This window comes from Mytilus galloprovincialis, chromosome 10, assembly GCF_965363235.1.
Source record: "Mytilus galloprovincialis chromosome 10, xbMytGall1.hap1.1, whole genome shotgun sequence".
Taxonomy (NCBI): domain Eukaryota; kingdom Metazoa; phylum Mollusca; class Bivalvia; order Mytilida; family Mytilidae; genus Mytilus; species Mytilus galloprovincialis.
Genome location: NC_134847.1, coordinates 71,143,835 through 71,164,335, shown reverse-complemented (window position 1 = coordinate 71,164,335; position 20,501 = coordinate 71,143,835). Strand labels below are relative to the sequence as shown.

General features: G+C 34.2%; 16 non-coding genes across 16 annotated transcripts; all 16 read left to right on the top strand.

The window, feature by feature from the left end:
* The first annotated feature begins 490 nt into the window (after positions 1-490).
* Positions 491-563, top strand: Trnak-uuu (transfer RNA lysine (anticodon UUU)). The gene has a single exon. It is a non-coding gene; the product is annotated as a tRNA-Lys (tRNA).
* A 366-nt stretch (positions 564-929) lies between these two features.
* On the top strand, positions 930-1,002 carry Trnak-uuu (transfer RNA lysine (anticodon UUU)). The gene has a single exon. It is a non-coding gene; the product is annotated as a tRNA-Lys (tRNA).
* Positions 1,003-2,024: 1,022 nt separating this feature from the next.
* Trnak-uuu (transfer RNA lysine (anticodon UUU)) lies at positions 2,025-2,097 on the top strand. The gene has a single exon. It is a non-coding gene; the product is annotated as a tRNA-Lys (tRNA).
* A 366-nt stretch (positions 2,098-2,463) lies between these two features.
* Positions 2,464-2,536, top strand: Trnak-uuu (transfer RNA lysine (anticodon UUU)). The gene has a single exon. It is a non-coding gene; the product is annotated as a tRNA-Lys (tRNA).
* Positions 2,537-3,558: 1,022 nt separating this feature from the next.
* Positions 3,559-3,631, top strand: Trnak-uuu (transfer RNA lysine (anticodon UUU)). The gene has a single exon. It is a non-coding gene; the product is annotated as a tRNA-Lys (tRNA).
* A 366-nt stretch (positions 3,632-3,997) lies between these two features.
* Positions 3,998-4,070, top strand: Trnak-uuu (transfer RNA lysine (anticodon UUU)). Its single transcript has one exon. It is a non-coding gene; the product is annotated as a tRNA-Lys (tRNA).
* A 1,022-nt stretch (positions 4,071-5,092) lies between these two features.
* On the top strand, positions 5,093-5,165 carry Trnak-uuu (transfer RNA lysine (anticodon UUU)). Its single transcript has one exon. It is a non-coding gene; the product is annotated as a tRNA-Lys (tRNA).
* Positions 5,166-5,531: 366 nt separating this feature from the next.
* On the top strand, positions 5,532-5,604 carry Trnak-uuu (transfer RNA lysine (anticodon UUU)). Its single transcript has one exon. It is a non-coding gene; the product is annotated as a tRNA-Lys (tRNA).
* Positions 5,605-9,308: 3,704 nt separating this feature from the next.
* On the top strand, positions 9,309-9,381 carry Trnak-uuu (transfer RNA lysine (anticodon UUU)). The gene has a single exon. It is a non-coding gene; the product is annotated as a tRNA-Lys (tRNA).
* A 366-nt stretch (positions 9,382-9,747) lies between these two features.
* On the top strand, positions 9,748-9,820 carry Trnak-uuu (transfer RNA lysine (anticodon UUU)). The gene has a single exon. It is a non-coding gene; the product is annotated as a tRNA-Lys (tRNA).
* Positions 9,821-13,523: 3,703 nt separating this feature from the next.
* Positions 13,524-13,596, top strand: Trnak-uuu (transfer RNA lysine (anticodon UUU)). Its single transcript has one exon. It is a non-coding gene; the product is annotated as a tRNA-Lys (tRNA).
* A 366-nt stretch (positions 13,597-13,962) lies between these two features.
* Trnak-uuu (transfer RNA lysine (anticodon UUU)) lies at positions 13,963-14,035 on the top strand. The gene has a single exon. It is a non-coding gene; the product is annotated as a tRNA-Lys (tRNA).
* A 1,022-nt stretch (positions 14,036-15,057) lies between these two features.
* Positions 15,058-15,130, top strand: Trnak-uuu (transfer RNA lysine (anticodon UUU)). The gene has a single exon. It is a non-coding gene; the product is annotated as a tRNA-Lys (tRNA).
* A 366-nt stretch (positions 15,131-15,496) lies between these two features.
* Positions 15,497-15,569, top strand: Trnak-uuu (transfer RNA lysine (anticodon UUU)). Its single transcript has one exon. It is a non-coding gene; the product is annotated as a tRNA-Lys (tRNA).
* Positions 15,570-16,591: 1,022 nt separating this feature from the next.
* Trnak-uuu (transfer RNA lysine (anticodon UUU)) lies at positions 16,592-16,664 on the top strand. Its single transcript has one exon. It is a non-coding gene; the product is annotated as a tRNA-Lys (tRNA).
* Positions 16,665-17,030: 366 nt separating this feature from the next.
* Positions 17,031-17,103, top strand: Trnak-uuu (transfer RNA lysine (anticodon UUU)). The gene has a single exon. It is a non-coding gene; the product is annotated as a tRNA-Lys (tRNA).
* Positions 17,104-20,501: the final 3,398 nt, after the last annotated feature.

The following is a 20,501-nucleotide window of genomic DNA, read 5'->3' as shown; positions in this document are numbered from 1 at the left end:
GACCTCTGGGTTATGGGCCCAGCACGCTTCCACTGCGCCACTCTGCTCATGAGATACAGTTATGACTTTTAACTATATAGAGTGCAACCAATCACAAGCATTGCATCAGAAAACGATATCCCCGCTAAAAACCAAAATCTTCAAGACTTTTTTTTTCACGAATGTTAAGTACTTGATCTGCAAATTTTAACCAAGAGAAGTTTGATTTAGTGTTCTTTGTTTCCGGCCAGGCAAACTTACGTACGTTTCCCAGAATAATAATAACAATTAAGGGATTTCCTTGGGTACATATAGTGAAAACTTAGTATAAGTGATAAGAAGTCTATAGCATAAAGCAAGTGGAGAGCAGAACAGTTCTAATTAAGTTGCTCTGTCTTAAAATTTCTATATAAATTTGGATTGACTCTGTTAACGAAGTTGTACCGTACATTATTTATATGCTAAATGAAAGGTATAATTAAACTATATTGTTTTCCAGTCAATATCGTCAGCCTGCGTGGCTCAGTCGGTAGAGCATCAGACTTTTAATCTGAGGGTCTAGGGTTCGAGTCCCTACGTGGGCGATTGTAATTTTTGCTCCTTTGAGGTGGATTGATCATTTCTGCTCTAGACATCATTTGTTTATACATGTTATATGTGTGGTTCCTATACCTAAGTTTGAACGACTCTAAAATGTCGTCTGATTGCAATTTTAGTAGCAGCTGACGATGGACACAGCTGCATGGTATTTATATAGAAAAGCATCGATCATAAGTTTTGATTTTCTTTTAATTTCGATGCAAACGGGTCAAATAAAACAATAGAATCGTCTTAGGTAGACTTGTAAAATAAATCTGGTCTTTTATAACAACTATTATGTGGTATAACAAAAAGTTTTGAGAGAAACTGTTAATTATAAATGTGCAAAATTTGAGAGAGTTCTCTATGTAGCCTGCGTAGCTCAGTCGGTAGAGCATCAGACTTTTAATCTGAGGGTCTAGGGTTCGAGTCCCTACGTGGGCGGCTGTATTTTTTGCAAAATTTATTGTTTTAGTACTCTGTGTTCTTGTTATGGATAGATTCGAAAACAAGTTTTATTTGCAAAACATGAAAAACGTCAAAGAAAACGACAGCATGATCTCCGCCGCCTCTTTCCGTGACGAAAGTTTGGTTAATCATGTTAATATGATATGTGGACTGATATATCATCAATATGAGGATTGATTTTCGAACGTTCGAATAGGTATGCATGATTCGTTATCTGGTTTGTTTAAACTTTTGTTGATTAATGAGTAGCACATATATCTTATAGTTGCATAAATGAGTATTTTGAGGATTCAAACGTTTACACATTGAGCATGTTGAGGGATTTCACCAACTTTAATGACATACGTATGAAATTTTTCATACTGAATAACTAGTTGATTTTTCTGGATAGAGTTTTTCAATCAACTTTATTTTGACTTTATTATCGTTTGTCATCATTTTCTTACAGTCACCTCAAAAAAGATTTTCGTCAATGAGAAAAAATTATTAGCAGAGCGTGGTTTCGATCCACGGACCTCTGGGTTATGGGCCCAGCACGCTTCCACTGCGCCACTCTGCTCATGAGATACAGTTATGACTTTTAACTATATAGAGTGCAACCAATCACAAGCATTGCATCAGAAAACGATATCCCCGCTAAAAATCAAAATCTTCAAGACTTTTTTCACGAATGTTAAGTACTTGATCTGCAAATTTTAACCAAGAGAAGTTTGATTTAGTGTTCTTTGTTTCCGGCCAGGCAAACTTACGTACGTTTCCCAGAATAATAATAATAGCAATTAAGGGATTTCCTTGTGTACATATAGTGAAAACTTAGTATAAGTGATAAGAAGTCTATAGCATCAAGCAAGTGGAGAGCAGAACAGTTCTAATTAAGTTGCTCTGTCTTAAAATTTCTATATAAATTTGGATTGACTCTGTTAACGAAGTTGTACCGTACATTATTTATATGCTAAATGAAAGGTATAAACTATATTGTTTTCCAGTCAATATCGTCAGCCTGCGTAGCTCAGTCGGTAGAGCATCAGACTTTTAATCTGAGGGTCTAGGGTTCGAGTCCCTACGTGGGCGATTGTAATTTTTGCTCCTTTGAGGTGGATTGATCATTTCTGCTCTAGACATCATTTGTTTATACATGTTATATGTGTGGTTCCTATACCTAAGTTTGAACGACTCTAAAATGTCGTCTGATTGCAATTTTATTAGCAGCTGACGATGGACACAGCTGCATGGTATTTATATAGAAAAGCATCGATCATAAGTTTTGATTTTCTTTTAATTTCGATGCAAACGGGTCAAATAAAACAATAGAATCGTCTTAGGTAGACTTGTAAAATAAATCTGGTCTTTTATAACAACTATTCTGTGGTATAACAAAAAGTTTTGAGAGAAACTGTTAATTATAAATGTGCAAAATTTGAGAGATTTCTCTATGTAGCCTGCGTAGCTCAGTCGGTAGAGCATCAGACTTTTAATCTGAGGGTCTAGGGTTCGAGTCCCTACGTGGGCGGCTGTATTTTTTGCAAACTTTATTGTTTTAGTACTCTGTGTTCTTGTTATGGATAGATTCGAAAACAAGTTTTATTTGCAAAACCTGAAAAACGTCAAAGAAAACGACAGCATGATCTCCGCCGCCTCTTTCCGTGACGAAAGTTTGGTTAATCATGTTAATATAATATGTGGACTGATATATCATCAATATGAGGATTGATTTTCGAACGTTCGAATAGGTATGCATGATTCGTTGTCTGGTTTGTTTAAACTTTTGTTGATTAATGAGTAGCACATATATCTTATAGTTGCATAAATGAGTATTTTGAGGATTCAAACGTTTACACATTGAGCATGTTGAGGGATTTCACCAACTTTAATGACATACGTATGAAATTTTTCATACTGAATAACTAGTTGATTTTTCTGGATAGAGTTTTTCAATCAACTTTATTTTGACTTTATTATCGTTTGTCATCATTTTCTGACAGTCACCTCAAAAAAGATTTTCGTCAATGAGAAAAAATTATTAGCAGAGCGTGGTTTCGATCCACGGACCTCTGGGTTATGGGCCCAGCACGCTTCCACTGCGCCACTCTGCTCATGAGATACAGTTATGACTTTTAACTATATAGAGTGCAACCAATCACAAGCATTGCATCAGAAAACGATATCCCCGCTAAAAATCAAAATCTTCAAGACTTTTTTCACGAATGTTAAGTACTTGATCTGCAAATTTTAACCAAGAGAAGTTTGATTTAGTGTTCTTTGTTTCCGGCTAGGCAAACTTACGTACGTTTCCCAGAATAATAATAATAGCAATTAAGGGATTTCCTTGTGTACATATAGTGAAAACTTAGTATAAGTGATAAGAAGTCTATAGCATCAAGCAAGTGGAGAGCAGAACAGTTCTAATTAAGTTGCTCTGTCTTAAAATTTCTATATAAATTTGGATTGACTCTGTTAACGAAGTTGTACCGTACATTATTTATATGCTAAATGAAAGGTATAAACTATATTGTTTTCCAGTCAATATCGTCAGCCTGCGTAGCTCAGTCGGTAGAGCATCAGACTTTTAATCTGAGGGTCTAGGGTTCGAGTCCCTACGTGGGCGATTGTAATTTTTGCTCCTTTGAGGTGGATTGATCATTTCTGCTCTAGACATCATTTGTTTATACATGTTATATGTGTGGTTCCTATACCTAAGTTTGAACGACTCTAAAATGTCGTCTGATTGCAATTTTATTAGCAGCTGACGATGGACACAGCTGCATGGTATTTATATAGAAAAGCATCGATCATAAGTTTTGATTTTCTTTTAATTTCGATGCAAACGGGTCAAATAAAACAATAGAATCGTCTTAGGTAGACTTGTAAAATAAATCTGGTCTTTTATAACAACTATTCTGTGGTATAACAAAAAGTTTTGAGAGAAACTGTTAATTATAAATGTGCAAAATTTGAGAGATTTCTCTATGTAGCCTGCGTAGCTCAGTCGGTAGAGCATCAGACTTTTAATCTGAGGGTCTAGGGTTCGAGTCCCTACGTGGGCGGCTGTATTTTTTGCAAACTTTATTGTTTTAGTACTCTGTGTTCTTGTTATGGATAGATTCGAAAACAAGTTTTATTTGCAAAACATGAAAAACGTCAAAGAAAACGACAGCATGATCTCCGCCGCCTCTTTCCGTGACGAAAGTTTGGTTAATCATGTTAATATAATATGTGGACTGATATATCATCAATATGAGGATTGATTTTCGAACGTTCGAATAGGTATGCATGATTCGTTGTCTGGTTTGTTTAAACTTTTGTTGATTAATGAGTAGCACATATATCTTATAGTTGCATAAATGAGTATTTTGAGGATTCAAACGTTTACACATTGAGCATGTTGAGGGATTTCACCAACTTTAATGACATACGTATGAAATTTTTCATACTGAATAACTAGTTGATTTTTCTGGATAGAGTTTTTCAATCAACTTTATTTTGACTTTATTATCGTTTGTCATCATTTTCTGACAGTCACCTCAAAAAAGATTTTCGTCAATGAGAAAAAATTATTAGCAGAGCGTGGTTTCGATCCACGGACCTCTGGGTTATGGGCCCAGCACGCTTCCACTGCGCCACTCTGCTCATGAGATACAGTTATGACTTTTAACTATATAGAGTGCAACCAATCACAAGCATTGCATCAGAAAACGATATCCCCGCTAAAAATCAAAATCTTCAAGACTTTTTTCACGAATGTTAAGTACTTGATCTGCAAATTTTAACCAAGAGAAGTTTGATTTAGTGTTCTTTGTTTCCGGCCAGGCAAACTTACGTACGTTTCCAAGAATAATAATAATAGCAATTAAGGGATTTCCTTGTGTACATATAGTGAAAACTTAGTATAAGTGATAAGAAGTCTATAGCATCAAGCAAGTGGAGAGCAGAACAGTTCTAATTAAGTTGCTCTGTCTTAAAATTTCTATATAAATTTGGATTGACTCTGTTAACGAAGTTGTACCGTACATTATTTATATGCTAAATGAAAGGTATAAACTATATTGTTTTCCAGTCAATATCGTCAGCCTGCGTAGCTCAGTCGGTAGAGCATCAGACTTTTAATCTGAGGGTCTAGGGTTCGAGTCCCTACGTGGGCGATTGTAATTTTTGCTCCTTTGAGGTGGATTGATCATTTCTGCTCTAGACATCATTTGTTTATACATGTTATATGTGTGGTTCCTATACCTAAGTTTGAACGACTCTAAAATGTCGTCTGATTGCAATTTTATTAGCAGCTGACGATGGACACAGCTGCATGGTATTTATATAGAAAAGCATCGATCATAAGTTTTGATTTTCTTTTAATTTCGATGCAAACGGGTCAAATAAAACAATAGAATCGTCTTAGGTAGACTTGTAAAATAAATCTGGTCTTTTATAACAACTATTCTGTGGTATAACAAAAAGTTTTGAGAGAAACTGTTAATTATAAATGTGCAAAATTTGAGAGATTTCTCTATGTAGCCTGCGTAGCTCAGTCGGTAGAGCATCAGACTTTTAATCTGAGGGTCTAGGGTTCGAGTCCCTACGTGGGCGGCTGTATTTTTTGCAAACTTTATTGTTTTAGTACTCTGTGTTCTTGTTATGGATAGATTCGAAAACAAGTTTTATTTGCAAAACATGAAAAACGTCAAAGAAAACGACAGCATGATCTCCGCCGCCTCTTTCCGTGACGAAAGTTTGGTTAATCATGTTAATATAATATGTGGACTGATATATCATCAATATGAGGATTGATTTTCGAACGTTCGAATAGGTATGCATGATTCGTTGTCTGGTTTGTTTAAACTTTTGTTGATTAATGAGTAGCACATATATCTTATAGTTGCATAAATGAGTATTTTGAGGATTCAAACGTTTACACATTGAGCATGTTGAGGGATTTCACCAACTTTAATGACATACGTATGAAATTTTTCATACTGAATAACTAGTTGATTTTTCTGGATAGAGTTTTTCAATCAACTTTATTTTGACTTTATTATCGTTTGTCATCATTTTCTGACAGTCACCTCAAAAAAGATTTTCGTCAATGAGAAAAAATTATTAGCAGAGCGTGGTTTCGATCCACGGACCTCTGGGTTATGGGCCCAGCACGCTTCCACTGCGCCACTCTGCTCATGAGATACAGTTATGACTTTTAACTATATAGAGTGCAACCAATCACAAGCTTCTTCTTCTTCTTCGGAAGTCCACCCTATTTGCAGGGTCACCGCATTAAAAATATCCTAGTTTTAGGTTAATTTTTTAAAATGCGTAGTTATTCATAAAATAAATAATAAATAAAATTGTTAGGCTTTAATATGTACTTAGATTTAGTAAAACAAATAATAAGGATAAAAGGTAAAAAACTTGTATTTACACTGTACATAGCATACTGTCTCAAGATTAAAACACTATTTAGATTTAAAATTTAAAAATGGATAAAACCTAAAGTTAATAAGAATATAGGAGTCCACTTATTAAAAGATAAAAATATGTTTATGGTTGTTCAACTATGGCAGTGATGATAAAAAAGTTTATCAAACGAGGTTCCTCATTATATGTTTATATAAAATCTAAAAAACCATTAATTCATGTTGTAGATTTATTTTAACATGTATTATAATTTTTTTTTTTTTTACTTATAACGTTGAGGCTCATATTAGATTTAAAATTTAACATTATCGTCTAGCAACAGATTTAATTCTCTGTTTATTGAATTTTATATGGTTGGAATGGAACAATCATATATGTCATTAATAATCATGACGATAAGTCAATATTTATACCCATTCTCATGACCGATACTAGCTAAATTTTAGATGATGTGATGTTCATCAGTAGGGAGTCGAATACTATTGTTCATTATCCTTCACTGAATTCCAGAACTCTTACATAATATGCAGAGTGTAATTGTTTTGTATATTTCACAATAATTCAGCTCTCTTGGTGTGTAATGCAAATACCCAGTCTTTGCAGATTCTTTCTATATCTCCTAATTGAGCTTTTGGTATCCGAAGGTTAGTGGAACTGTCAATTAACAATTGGAGTAGATCGTCATCAGATTTAATGATGTTATTGTAGTTGATTTGATTTTCTATCAACAAATTTTTGAGTCTAATATGGTGAATTTTCCTGACTGAGTTAAGGCTTTTGCAGCTCATAAGAAAATGTTTATAGTCTTCTGTTTCTTCTGTACAGAGTTTGCACTGTGGAGATTTTGTTGAATCAAAGCGGTTGTTTATACTTTGAGTTTTATACGTTCCAGTGAGTATTCTGGATTTAATTATGCCTTTAGCAACATCTCTCTTGTTGTCTCTGACACTGCTCCAACACTTATTAGGATTTCGGAAATTCCATTTGCTTATTTCCATATGATTTAATGATGATTTTGTTTTAGCTATCTCAGACCATTTTGTTTTCCATGTTGAGTCTATCATATCGTGGGTCAATCTTTTCCAGTTTTTGTTTGGATTTAAGACTATCTCATGCGCAGAGGGCAATCCATATGACTTGAGAATATGATCCACTTTGATATACCAGCTGTTGGAGTTATCATCTTTTGTTGCTAATTGTCTGATTCCTATTTTGTATTCAATGGAATTTGTATCTTTTGAAATTCTAAGGAATAGAGAAATCATTGCCTTGTGGATGAGTTGTTCAATGGCTTCTGCTCCGAGCAAAATATATATTGCAGCATCTGCAGTTCTTTGTGGCAGAGATAGCAGATGTTTAAATGTCTTTTTCTGGAAATTCTCTAGTTTCAAAATATCAGCCTTATTAAAATTCAAAATTTCAAAACCATATAGCATTCTTGGTATGACAAATGTTCTCCACAGTTTATATGAAATCAACGGATTTACTCCATTTATTCCATGTAAGCCTGCTCCCATGAGAGAATACATGGTAGCTCTAGCGGTGGATATTCTGTTGACTACATTTGGGGAATTTCGGTCTTGTCTTTCAATACCCAGATGTTTTATGGTTTGTTTTTCGCTGATTTTCTCGTTGAAAAGTTCAAGGTTAAATTCTTTGCTCTTTTTGTTGATCAGTAAAATTTCCGTCTTTTTACTATTGATTTTTACTCTATCATTCTTTGTACAGCTTTCAATTATACGGAGTTGAGTTGAAGCATCCTGTTCAGAAGTTGCACATAGCATAATATCGTCTGCACAAGTTGGACAACCCAAGTAATTGGTTCCGATCTTAAATCCAATATTTGTAGCTTCAAGTGTATCTAGGATATTCTTGTTGTATGATTTATAAAAGTTGGCAGATAAAATACCTCCCTGCTTTACTCCTTGTTCGTTTGTGAAGGCCTGCGAGATACATCCTTGAGATTTTACTTGGGTTGATGTATTATTATACAACTCTCTGATCAGTAACCAGGTAGGGCCTGTAATTCCTTGGTGATAAAGTTTCCAGAAAAGATGTATGTGATCTACCACATCAAACGCTTTTTCTGCATCCAGAGTAATTAAAATTAGTTTTTCATTATTATCCTTTGCTTCATTTATTGCCTCGGTGATCAAAAGACCAATGTTAATTGAGGAAGCGCCTTTTGTGAAACCTTTCTGTAGTCTATTTTGTTGCTTATTTAAGGTACCTTCGATTCTAACTCTTAAGCAGAGTTCTAAAACTTTGCATATGATAGAGATTACAGTTATTCCTCTATAATTCGATGGAATTGTTGGATCCTTGTCTTTTTTGTGGACTGGAGTTAAGAGTCCCTTTTTTATGGCAGCAGGTACATGTTTTGTATAGAAAATGTTATTGATCAGGGTTGTCAGGTAGTCAATTAGAGCTATACCTCCGTATATAAGATGTTCTGAAGTAAGACCGTCTACATCTCCAGACTTCCATCAGAAAGCATTGCATCAGAAAACGATATCCCCGCTAAAAATCAAAATCTTCAAGACTTTTTTCACGAATGTTAAGTACTTGATCTGCAAATTTTAACCAAGAGAAGTTTGATTTAGTGTTCTTTGTTTCCGGCCAGGCAAACTTACGTACGTTTCCAAGAATAATAATAATAGCAATTAAGGGATTTCCTTGTGTACATATAGTGAAAACTTAGTATAAGTGATAAGAAGTCTATAGCATCAAGCAAGTGGAGAGCAGAACAGTTCTAATTAAGTTGCTCTGTCTTAAAATTTCTATATAAATTTGGATTGACTCTGTTAACGAAGTTGTACCGTACATTATTTATATGCTAAATGAAAGGTATAAACTATATTGTTTTCCAGTCAATATCGTCAGCCTGCGTAGCTCAGTCGGTAGAGCATCAGACTTTTAATCTGAGGGTCTAGGGTTCGAGTCCCTACGTGGGCGATTGTAATTTTTGCTCCTTTGAGGTGGATTGATCATTTCTGCTCTAGACATCATTTGTTTATACATGTTATATGTGTGGTTCCTATACCTAAGTTTGAACGACTCTAAAATGTCGTCTGATTGCAATTTTATTAGCAGCTGACGATGGACACAGCTGCATGGTATTTATATAGAAAAGCATCGATCATAAGTTTTGATTTTCTTTTAATTTCGATGCAAACGGGTCAAATAAAACAATAGAATCGTCTTAGGTAGACTTGTAAAATAAATCTGGTCTTTTATAACAACTATTCTGTGGTATAACAAAAAGTTTTGAGAGAAACTGTTAATTATAAATGTGCAAAATTTGAGAGATTTCTCTATGTAGCCTGCGTAGCTCAGTCGGTAGAGCATCAGACTTTTAATCTGAGGGTCTAGGGTTCGAGTCCCTACGTGGGCGGCTGTATTTTTTGCAAACTTTATTGTTTTAGTACTCTGTGTTCTTGTTATGGATAGATTCGAAAACAAGTTTTATTTGCAAAACATGAAAAACGTCAAAGAAAACGACAGCATGATCTCCGCCGCCTCTTTCCGTGACGAAAGTTTGGTTAATCATGTTAATATAATATGTGGACTGATATATCATCAATATGAGGATTGATTTTCGAACGTTCGAATAGGTATGCATGATTCGTTGTCTGGTTTGTTTAAACTTTTGTTGATTAATGAGTAGCACATATATCTTATAGTTGCATAAATGAGTATTTTGAGGATTCAAACGTTTACACATTGAGCATGTTGAGGGATTTCACCAACTTTAATGACATACGTATGAAATTTTTCATACTGAATAACTAGTTGATTTTTCTGGATAGAGTTTTTCAATCAACTTTATTTTGACTTTATTATCGTTTGTCATCATTTTCTGACAGTCACCTCAAAAAAGATTTTCGTCAATGAGAAAAAATTATTAGCAGAGCGTGGTTTCGATCCACGGACCTCTGGGTTATGGGCCCAGCACGCTTCCACTGCGCCACTCTGCTCATGAGATACAGTTATGACTTTTAACTATATAGAGTGCAACCAATCACAAGCTTCTTCTTCTTCTTCGGAAGTCCACCCTATTTGCAGGGTCACCGCATTAAAAATATCCTAGTTTTAGGTTAATTTTTTAAAATGCGTAGTTATTCATAAAATAAATAATAAATAAAATTGTTAGGCTTTAATATGTACTTAGATTTAGTAAAACAAATAATAAGGATAAAAGGTAAAAAACTTGTATTTACACTGTACATAGCATACTGTCTCAAGATTAAAACACTATTTAGATTTAAAATTTAAAAATGGATAAAACCTAAAGTTAATAAGAATATAGGAGTCCACTTATTAAAAGATAAAAATATGTTTATGGTTGTTCAACTATGGCAGTGATGATAAAAAAGTTTATCAAACGAGGTTCCTCATTATATGTTTATATAAAATCTAAAAAACCATTAATTCATGTTGTAGATTTATTTTAACATGTATTATAATTTTTTTTTTTTTACTTATAACGTTGAGGCTCATATTAGATTTAAAATTTAACATTATCGTCTAGCAACAGATTTAATTCTCTGTTTATTGAATTTTATATGGTTGGAATGGAACAATCATATATGTCATTAATAATCATGACGATAAGTCAATATTTATACCCATTCTCATGACCGATACTAGCTAAATTTTAGATGATGTGATGTTCATCAGTAGGGAGTCGAATACTATTGTTCATTATCCTTCACTGAATTCCAGAACTCTTACATAATATGCAGAGTGTAATTGTTTTGTATATTTCACAATAATTCAGCTCTCTTGGTGTGTAATGCAAATACCCAGTCTTTGCAGATTCTTTCTATATCTCCTAATTGAGCTTTTGGTATCCGAAGGTTAGTGGAACTGTCAATTAACAATTGGAGTAGATCGTCATCAGATTTAATGATGTTATTGTAGTTGATTTGATTTTCTATCAACAAATTTTTGAGTCTAATATGGTGAATTTTCCTGACTGAGTTAAGGCTTTTGCAGCTCATAAGAAAATGTTTATAGTCTTCTGTTTCTTCTGTACAGAGTTTGCACTGTGGAGATTTTGTTGAATCAAAGCGGTTGTTTATACTTTGAGTTTTATACGTTCCAGTGAGTATTCTGGATTTAATTATGCCTTTAGCAACATCTCTCTTGTTGTCTCTGACACTGCTCCAACACTTATTAGGATTTCGGAAATTCCATTTGCTTATTTCCATATGATTTAATGATGATTTTGTTTTAGCTATCTCAGACCATTTTGTTTTCCATGTTGAGTCTATCATATCGTGGGTCAATCTTTTCCAGTTTTTGTTTGGATTTAAGACTATCTCATGCGCAGAGGGCAATCCATATGACTTGAGAATATGATCCACTTTGATATACCAGCTGTTGGAGTTATCATCTTTTGTTGCTAATTGTCTGATTCCTATTTTGTATTCAATGGAATTTGTATCTTTTGAAATTCTAAGGAATAGAGAAATCATTGCCTTGTGGATGAGTTGTTCAATGGCTTCTGCTCCGAGCAAAATATATATTGCAGCATCTGCAGTTCTTTGTGGCAGAGATAGCAGATGTTTAAATGTCTTTTTCTGGAAATTCTCTAGTTTCAAAATATCAGCCTTATTAAAATTCAAAATTTCAAAACCATATAGCATTCTTGGTATGACAAATGTTCTCCACAGTTTATATGAAATCAACGGATTTACTCCATTTATTCCATGTAAGCCTGCTCCCATGAGAGAATACATGGTAGCTCTAGCGGTGGATATTCTGTTGACTACATTTGGGGAATTTCGGTCTTGTCTTTCAATACCCAGATGTTTTATGGTTTGTTTTTCGCTGATTTTCTCGTTGAAAAGTTCAAGGTTAAATTCTTTGCTCTTTTTGTTGATCAGTAAAATTTCCGTCTTTTTACTATTGATTTTTACTCTATCATTCTTTGTACAGCTTTCAATTATACGGAGTTGAGTTGAAGCATCCTGTTCAGAAGTTGCACATAGCATAATATCGTCTGCACAAGTTGGACAACCCAAGTAATTGGTTCCGATCTTAAATCCAATATTTGTAGCTTCAAGTGTATCTAGGATATTCTTGTTGTATGATTTATAAAAGTTGGCAGATAAAATACCTCCCTGCTTTACTCCTTGTTCGTTTGTGAAGGCCTGCGAGATACATCCTTGAGATTTTACTTGGGTTGATGTATTATTATACAACTCTCTGATCAGTAACCAGGTAGGGCCTGTAATTCCTTGGTGATAAAGTTTCCAGAAAAGATGTATGTGATCTACCACATCAAACGCTTTTTCTGCATCCAGAGTAATTAAAATTAGTTTTTCATTATTATCCTTTGCTTCATTTATTGCCTCGGTGATCAAAAGACCAATGTTAATTGAGGAAGCGCCTTTTGTGAAACCTTTCTGTAGTCTATTTTGTTGCTTATTTAAGGTACCTTCGATTCTAACTCTTAAGCAGAGTTCTAAAACTTTGCATATGATAGAGATTACAGTTATTCCTCTATAATTCGATGGAATTGTTGGATCCTTGTCTTTTTTGTGGACTGGAGTTAAGAGTCCCTTTTTTATGGCAGCAGGTACATGTTTTGTATAGAAAATGTTATTGATCAGGGTTGTCAGGTAGTCAATTAGAGCTATACCTCCGTATATAAGATGTTCTGAAGTAAGACCGTCTACATCTCCAGACTTCCATCAGAAAGCATTGCATCAGAAAACGATATCCCCGCTAAAAATCAAAATCTTCAAGACTTTTTTCACGAATGTTAAGTACTTGATCTGCAAATTTTAACCAAGAGAAGTTTGATTTAGTGTTCTTTGTTTCCGGCCAGGCAAACTTACGTACGTTTCCAAGAATAATAATAATAGCAATTAAGGGATTTCCTTGTGTACATATAGTGAAAACTTAGTATAAGTGATAAGAAGTCTATAGCATCAAGCAAGTGGAGAGCAGAACAGTTCTAATTAAGTTGCTCTGTCTTAAAATTTCTATATAAATTTGGATTGACTCTGTTAACGAAGTTGTACCGTACATTATTTATATGCTAAATGAAAGGTATAAACTATATTGTTTTCCAGTCAATATCGTCAGCCTGCGTAGCTCAGTCGGTAGAGCATCAGACTTTTAATCTGAGGGTCTAGGGTTCGAGTCCCTACGTGGGCGATTGTAATTTTTGCTCCTTTGAGGTGGATTGATCATTTCTGCTCTAGACATCATTTGTTTATACATGTTATATGTGTGGTTCCTATACCTAAGTTTGAACGACTCTAAAATGTCGTCTGATTGCAATTTTATTAGCAGCTGACGATGGACACAGCTGCATGGTATTTATATAGAAAAGCATCGATCATAAGTTTTGATTTTCTTTTAATTTCGATGCAAACGGGTCAAATAAAACAATAGAATCGTCTTAGGTAGACTTGTAAAATAAATCTGGTCTTTTATAACAACTATTCTGTGGTATAACAAAAAGTTTTGAGAGAAACTGTTAATTATAAATGTGCAAAATTTGAGAGATTTCTCTATGTAGCCTGCGTAGCTCAGTCGGTAGAGCATCAGACTTTTAATCTGAGGGTCTAGGGTTCGAGTCCCTACGTGGGCGGCTGTATTTTTTGCAAACTTTATTGTTTTAGTACTCTGTGTTCTTGTTATGGATAGATTCGAAAACAAGTTTTATTTGCAAAACATGAAAAACGTCAAAGAAAACGACAGCATGATCTCCGCCGCCTCTTTCCGTGACGAAAGTTTGGTTAATCATGTTAATATAATATGTGGACTGATATATCATCAATATGAGGATTGATTTTCGAACGTTCGAATAGGTATGCATGATTCGTTGTCTGGTTTGTTTAAACTTTTGTTGATTAATGAGTAGCACATATATCTTATAGTTGCATAAATGAGTATTTTGAGGATTCAAACGTTTACACATTGAGCATGTTGAGGGATTTCACCAACTTTAATGACATACGTATGAAATTTTTCATACTGAATAACTAGTTGATTTTTCTGGATAGAGTTTTTCAATCAACTTTATTTTGACTTTATTATCGTTTGTCATCATTTTCTGACAGTCACCTCAAAAAAGATTTTCGTCAATGAGAAAAAATTATTAGCAGAGCGTGGTTTCGATCCACGGACCTCTGGGTTATGGGCCCAGCACGCTTCCACTGCGCCACTCTGCTCATGAGATACAGTTATGACTTTTAACTATATAGAGTGCAACCAATCACAAGCATTGCATCAGAAAACGATATCCCCGCTAAAAATCAAAATCTTCAAGACTTTTTTCACGAATGTTAAGTACTTGATCTGCAAATTTTAACCAAGAGAAGTTTGATTTAGTGTTCTTTGTTTCCGGCCAGGCAAACTTACGTACGTTTCCCAGAATAATAATAATAGCAATTAAGGGATTTCCTTGTGTACATATAGTGAAAACTTAGTATAAGTGATAAGAAGTCTATAGCATCAAGCAAGTGGAGAGCAGAACAGTTCTAATTAAGTTGCTCTGTCTTAAAATTTCTATATAAATTTGGATTGACTCTGTTAACGAAGTTGTACCGTACATTATTTATATGCTAAATGAAAGGTATAAACTATATTGTTTTCCAGTCAATATCGTCAGCCTGCGTAGCTCAGTCGGTAGAGCATCAGACTTTTAATCTGAGGGTCTAGGGTTCGAGTCCCTACGTGGGCGATTGTAATTTTTGCTCCTTTGAGGTGGATTGATCATTTCTGCTCTAGACATCATTTGTTTATACATGTTATATGTGTGGTTCCTATACCTAAGTTTGAACGACTCTAAAATGTCGTCTGATTGCAATTTTATTAGCAGCTGACGATGGACACAGCTGCATGGTATTTATATAGAAAAGCATCGATCATAAGTTTTGATTTTCTTTTAATTTCGATGCAAACGGGTCAAATAAAACAATAGAATCGTCTTAGGTAGACTTGTAAAATAAATCTGGTCTTTTATAACAACTATTCTGTGGTATAACAAAAAGTTTTGAGAGAAACTGTTAATTATAAATGTGCAAAATTTGAGAGATTTCTCTATGTAGCCTGCGTAGCTCAGTCGGTAGAGCATCAGACTTTTAATCTGAGGGTCTAGGGTTCGAGTCCCTACGTGGGCGGCTGTATTTTTTGCAAACTTTATTGTTTTAGTACTCTGTGTTCTTGTTATGGATAGATTCGAAAACAAGTTTTATTTGCAAAACATGAAAAACGTCAAAGAAAACGACAGCATGATCTCCGCCGCCTCTTTCCGTGACGAAAGTTTGGTTAATCATGTTAATATAATATGTGGACTGATATATCATCAATATGAGGATTGATTTTCGAACGTTCGAATAGGTATGCATGATTCGTTGTCTGGTTTGTTTAAACTTTTGTTGATTAATGAGTAGCACATATATCTTATAGTTGCATAAATGAGTATTTTGAGGATTCAAACGTTTACACATTGAGCATGTTGAGGGATTTCACCAACTTTAATGACATACGTATGAAATTTTTCATACTGAATAACTAGTTGATTTTTCTGGATAGAGTTTTTCAATCAACTTTATTTTGACTTTATTATCGTTTGTCATCATTTTCTGACAGTCACCTCAAAAAAGATTTTCGTCAATGAGAAAAAATTATTAGCAGAGCGTGGTTTCGATCCACGGACCTCTGGGTTATGGGCCCAGCACGCTTCCACTGCGCCACTCTGCTCATGAAATACAGTTATGACTTTTAACTATATAGAGTGCAACCAATCACAAGCATTGCATCAGAAAACGATATCCCCGCTAAAAATCAAAATCTTCAAGACTTTTTTCACGAATGTTAAGTACTTGATCTGCAAATTTTAACCAAGAGAAGTTTGATTTAGTGTTCTTTGTTTCCGGCCAGGCAAACTTACGTACGTTTCCCAGAATAATAATAATAGCAATTAAGGGATTTCCTTGTGTACATATAGTGAAAACTTAGTATAAGTGATAAGAAGTCTATAGCATCAAGCAAGTGGAGAGCAGAACAGTTCTAATTAAGTTGCTCTGTCTTAAAATTTCTATATAAATTTGGATTGACTCTGTTAACGAAGTTGCACCGTACATTATTTATATGCTAAATGAAAGGTATAAACTATATTGTTTTCCAGTCAATATCGTCAGCCTGCGTAGCTCAGTCGGTAGAGCATCAGACTTTTAATCTGAGGGTCTAGGGTTCGAGTCCCTACGTGGGCGATTGTAATTTTTGCTCCTTTGAGGTGGATTGATCATTTCTGCTCTAGACATCATTTGTTTATACATGTTATATGTGTGGTTCCTATACCTAAGTTTGAACGACTCTAAAATGTCGTCTGATTGCAATTTTATTAGCAGCTGACGATGGACACAGCTGCATGGTATTTATATAGAAAAGCATCGATCATAAGTTTTGATTTTCTTTTAATTTCGATGCAAACGGGTCAAATAAAACAATAGAATCGTCTTAGGTAGACTTGTAAAATAAATCTGGTCTTTTATAACAACTATTCTGTGGTATAACAAAAAGTTTTGAGAGAAACTGTTAATTATAAATGTGCAAAATTTGAGAGATTTCTCTATGTAGCCTGCGTAGCTCAGTCGGTAGAGCATCAGACTTTTAATCTGAGGGTCTAGGGTTCGAGTCCCTACGTGGGCGGCTGTATTTTTTGCAAACTTTATTGTTTTAGTACTCTGTGTTCTTGTTATGGATAGATTCGAAAACAAGTTTTATTTGCAAAACATGAAAAACGTCAAAGAAAACGACAGCATGATCTCCGCCGCCTCTTTCCGTGACGAAAGTTTGGTTAATCATGTTAATATAATATGTGGACTGATATATCATCAATATGAGGATTGATTTTCGAACGTTCGAATAGGTATGCATGATTCGTTGTCTGGTTTGTTTAAACTTTTGTTGATTAATGAGTAGCACATATATCTTATAGTTGCATAAATGAGTATTTTGAGGATTCAAACGTTTACACATTGAGCATGTTGAGGGATTTCACCAACTTTAATGACATACGTATGAAATTTTTCATACTGAATAACTAGTTGATTTTTCTGGATAGAGTTTTTCAATCAACTTTATTTTGACTTTATTATCGTTTGTCATCATTTTCTGACAGTCACCTCAAAAAAGATTTTCGTCAATGAGAAAAAATTATTAGCAGAGCGTGGTTTCGATCCACGGACCTCTGGGTTATGGGCCCAGCACGCTTCCACTGCGCCACTCTGCTCATGAGATACAGTTATGACTTTTAACTATATAGAGTGCAACCAATCACAAGCTTCTTCTTCTTCTTCGGAAGTCCACCCTATTTGCAGGGTCACCGCATTAAAAATATCCTAGTTTTAGGTTAATTTTTTAAAATGCGTAGTTATTCATAAAATAAATAATAAATAAAATTGTTAGGCTTTAATATGTACTTAGATTTAGTAAAACAAATAATAAGGATAAAAGGTAAAAAACTTGTATTTACACTGTACATAGCATACTGTCTCAAGATTAAAACACTATTTAGATTTAAAATTTAAAAATGGATAAAACCTAAAGTTAATAAGAATATAGGAGTCCACTTATTAAAAGATAAAAATATGTTTATGGTTGTTCAACTATGGCAGTGATGATAAAAAAGTTTATCAAACGAGGTTCCTCATTATATGTTTATATAAAATCTAAAAAACCATTAATTCATGTTGTAGATTTATTTTAACATGTATTATAATTTTTTTTTTTTTTACTTATAACGTTGAGGCTCATATTAGATTTAAAATTTAACATTATCGTCTAGCAACAGATTTAATTCTCTGTTTATTGAATTTTATATGGTTGGAATGGAACAATCATATATGTCATTAATAATCATGACGATAAGTCAATATTTATACCCATTCTCATGACCGATACTAGCTAAATTTTAGATGATGTGATGTTCATCAGTAGGGAGTCGAATACTATTGTTCATTATCCTTCACTGAATTCCAGAACTCTTACATAATATGCAGAGTGTAATTGTTTTGTATATTTCACAATAATTCAGCTCTCTTGGTGTGTAATGCAAATACCCAGTCTTTGCAGATTCTTTCTATATCTCCTAATTGAGCTTTTGGTATCCGAAGGTTAGTGGAACTGTCAATTAACAATTGGAGTAGATCGTCATCAGATTTAATGATGTTATTGTAGTTGATTTGATTTTCTATCAACAAATTTTTGAGTCTAATATGGTGAATTTTCCTGACTGAGTTAAGGCTTTTGCAGCTCATAAGAAAATGTTTATAGTCTTCTGTTTCTTCTGTACAGAGTTTGCACTGTGGAGATTTTGTTGAATCAAAGCGGTTGTTTATACTTTGAGTTTTATACGTTCCAGTGAGTATTCTGGATTTAATTATGCCTTTAGCAACATCTCTCTTGTTGTCTCTGACACTGCTCCAACACTTATTAGGATTTCGGAAATTCCATTTGCTTATTTCCATATGATTTAATGATGATTTTGTTTTAGCTATCTCAGACCATTTTGTTTTCCATGTTGAATCTATCATATCGTGGGTCAATCTTTTCCAGTTTTTGTTTGGATTTAAGACTATCTCATGCGCAGAGGGCAATCCATATGACTTGAGAATATGATCCACTTTGATATACCAGCTGTTGGAGTTATCATCTTTTGTTGCTAATTGTCTGATTCCTATTTTGTATTCAATGGAATTTGTATCTTTTGAAATTCTAAGGAATAGAGAAATCATTGCCTTGTGGATGAGTTGTTCAATGGCTTCTGCTCCGAGCAAAATATATATTGCAGCATCTGCAGTTCTTTGTGGCAGAGATAGCAGATGTTTAAATGTCTTTTTCTGGAAATTCTCTAGTTTCAAAATATCAGCCTTATTAAAATTCAAAATTTCAAAACCATATAGCATTCTTGGTATGACAAATGTTCTCCACAGTTTATATGAAATCAACGGATTTACTCCATTTATTCCATGTAAGCCTGCTCCCATGAGAGAATACATGGTAGCTCTAGCGGTGGATATTCTGTTGACTACATTTGGGGAATTTCGGTCTTGTCTTTCAATACCCAGATGTTTTATGGTTTGTTTTTCGCTGATTTTCTCGTTGAAAAGTTCAAGGTTAAATTCTTTGCTCTTTTTGTTGATCAGTAAAATTTCCGTCTTTTTACTATTGATTTTTACTCTATCATTCTTTGTACAGCTTTCAATTATACGGAGTTGAGTTGAAGCATCCTGTTCAGAAGTTGCACATAGCATAATATCGTCTGCACAAGTTGGACAACCCAAGTAATTGGTTCCGATCTTAAATCCAATATTTGTAGCTTCAAGTGTATCTAGGATATTCTTGTTGTATGATTTATAAAAGTTGGCAGATAAAATACCTCCCTGCTTTACTCCTTGTTCGTTTGTGAAGGCCTGCGAGATACATCCTTGAGATTTTACTTGGGTTGATGTATTATTATACAACTCTCTGATCAGTAACCAGGTAGGGCCTGTAATTCCTTGGTGATAAAGTTTCCAGAAAAGATGTATGTGATCTACCACATCACACGCTTTTTCTGCATCCAGAGTAATTAAAATTAGTTTTTCATTATTATCCTTTGCTTCATTTATTGCCTCGGTGATCAAAAGAGCAATGTTAATTGAGGAAGCGCCTTTTGTGAAACCTTTCTGTAGTCTATTTTGTTGCTTATTTAAGGTACCTTCGATTCTAACTCTTAAGCAGAGTTCTAAAACTTTGCATATGATAGAGATTACAGTTATTCCTCTATAATTCGATGGAATTGTTGGATCCTTGTCTTTTTTGTGGACTGGAGTTAAGAGTCCCTTTTTTATGGCAGCAGGTACATGTTTTGTATAGAAAATGTTATTGATCAGGGTTGTCAGGTAGTCAATTAGAGCTATACCTCCGTATATAAGATGTTCTGAAGTAAGACCGTCTACATCTCCAGACTTCCATCAGAAAGCATTGCATCAGAAAACGATATCCCCGCTAAAAATCAAAATCTTCAAGACTTTTTTCACGAATGTTAAGTACTTGATCTGCAA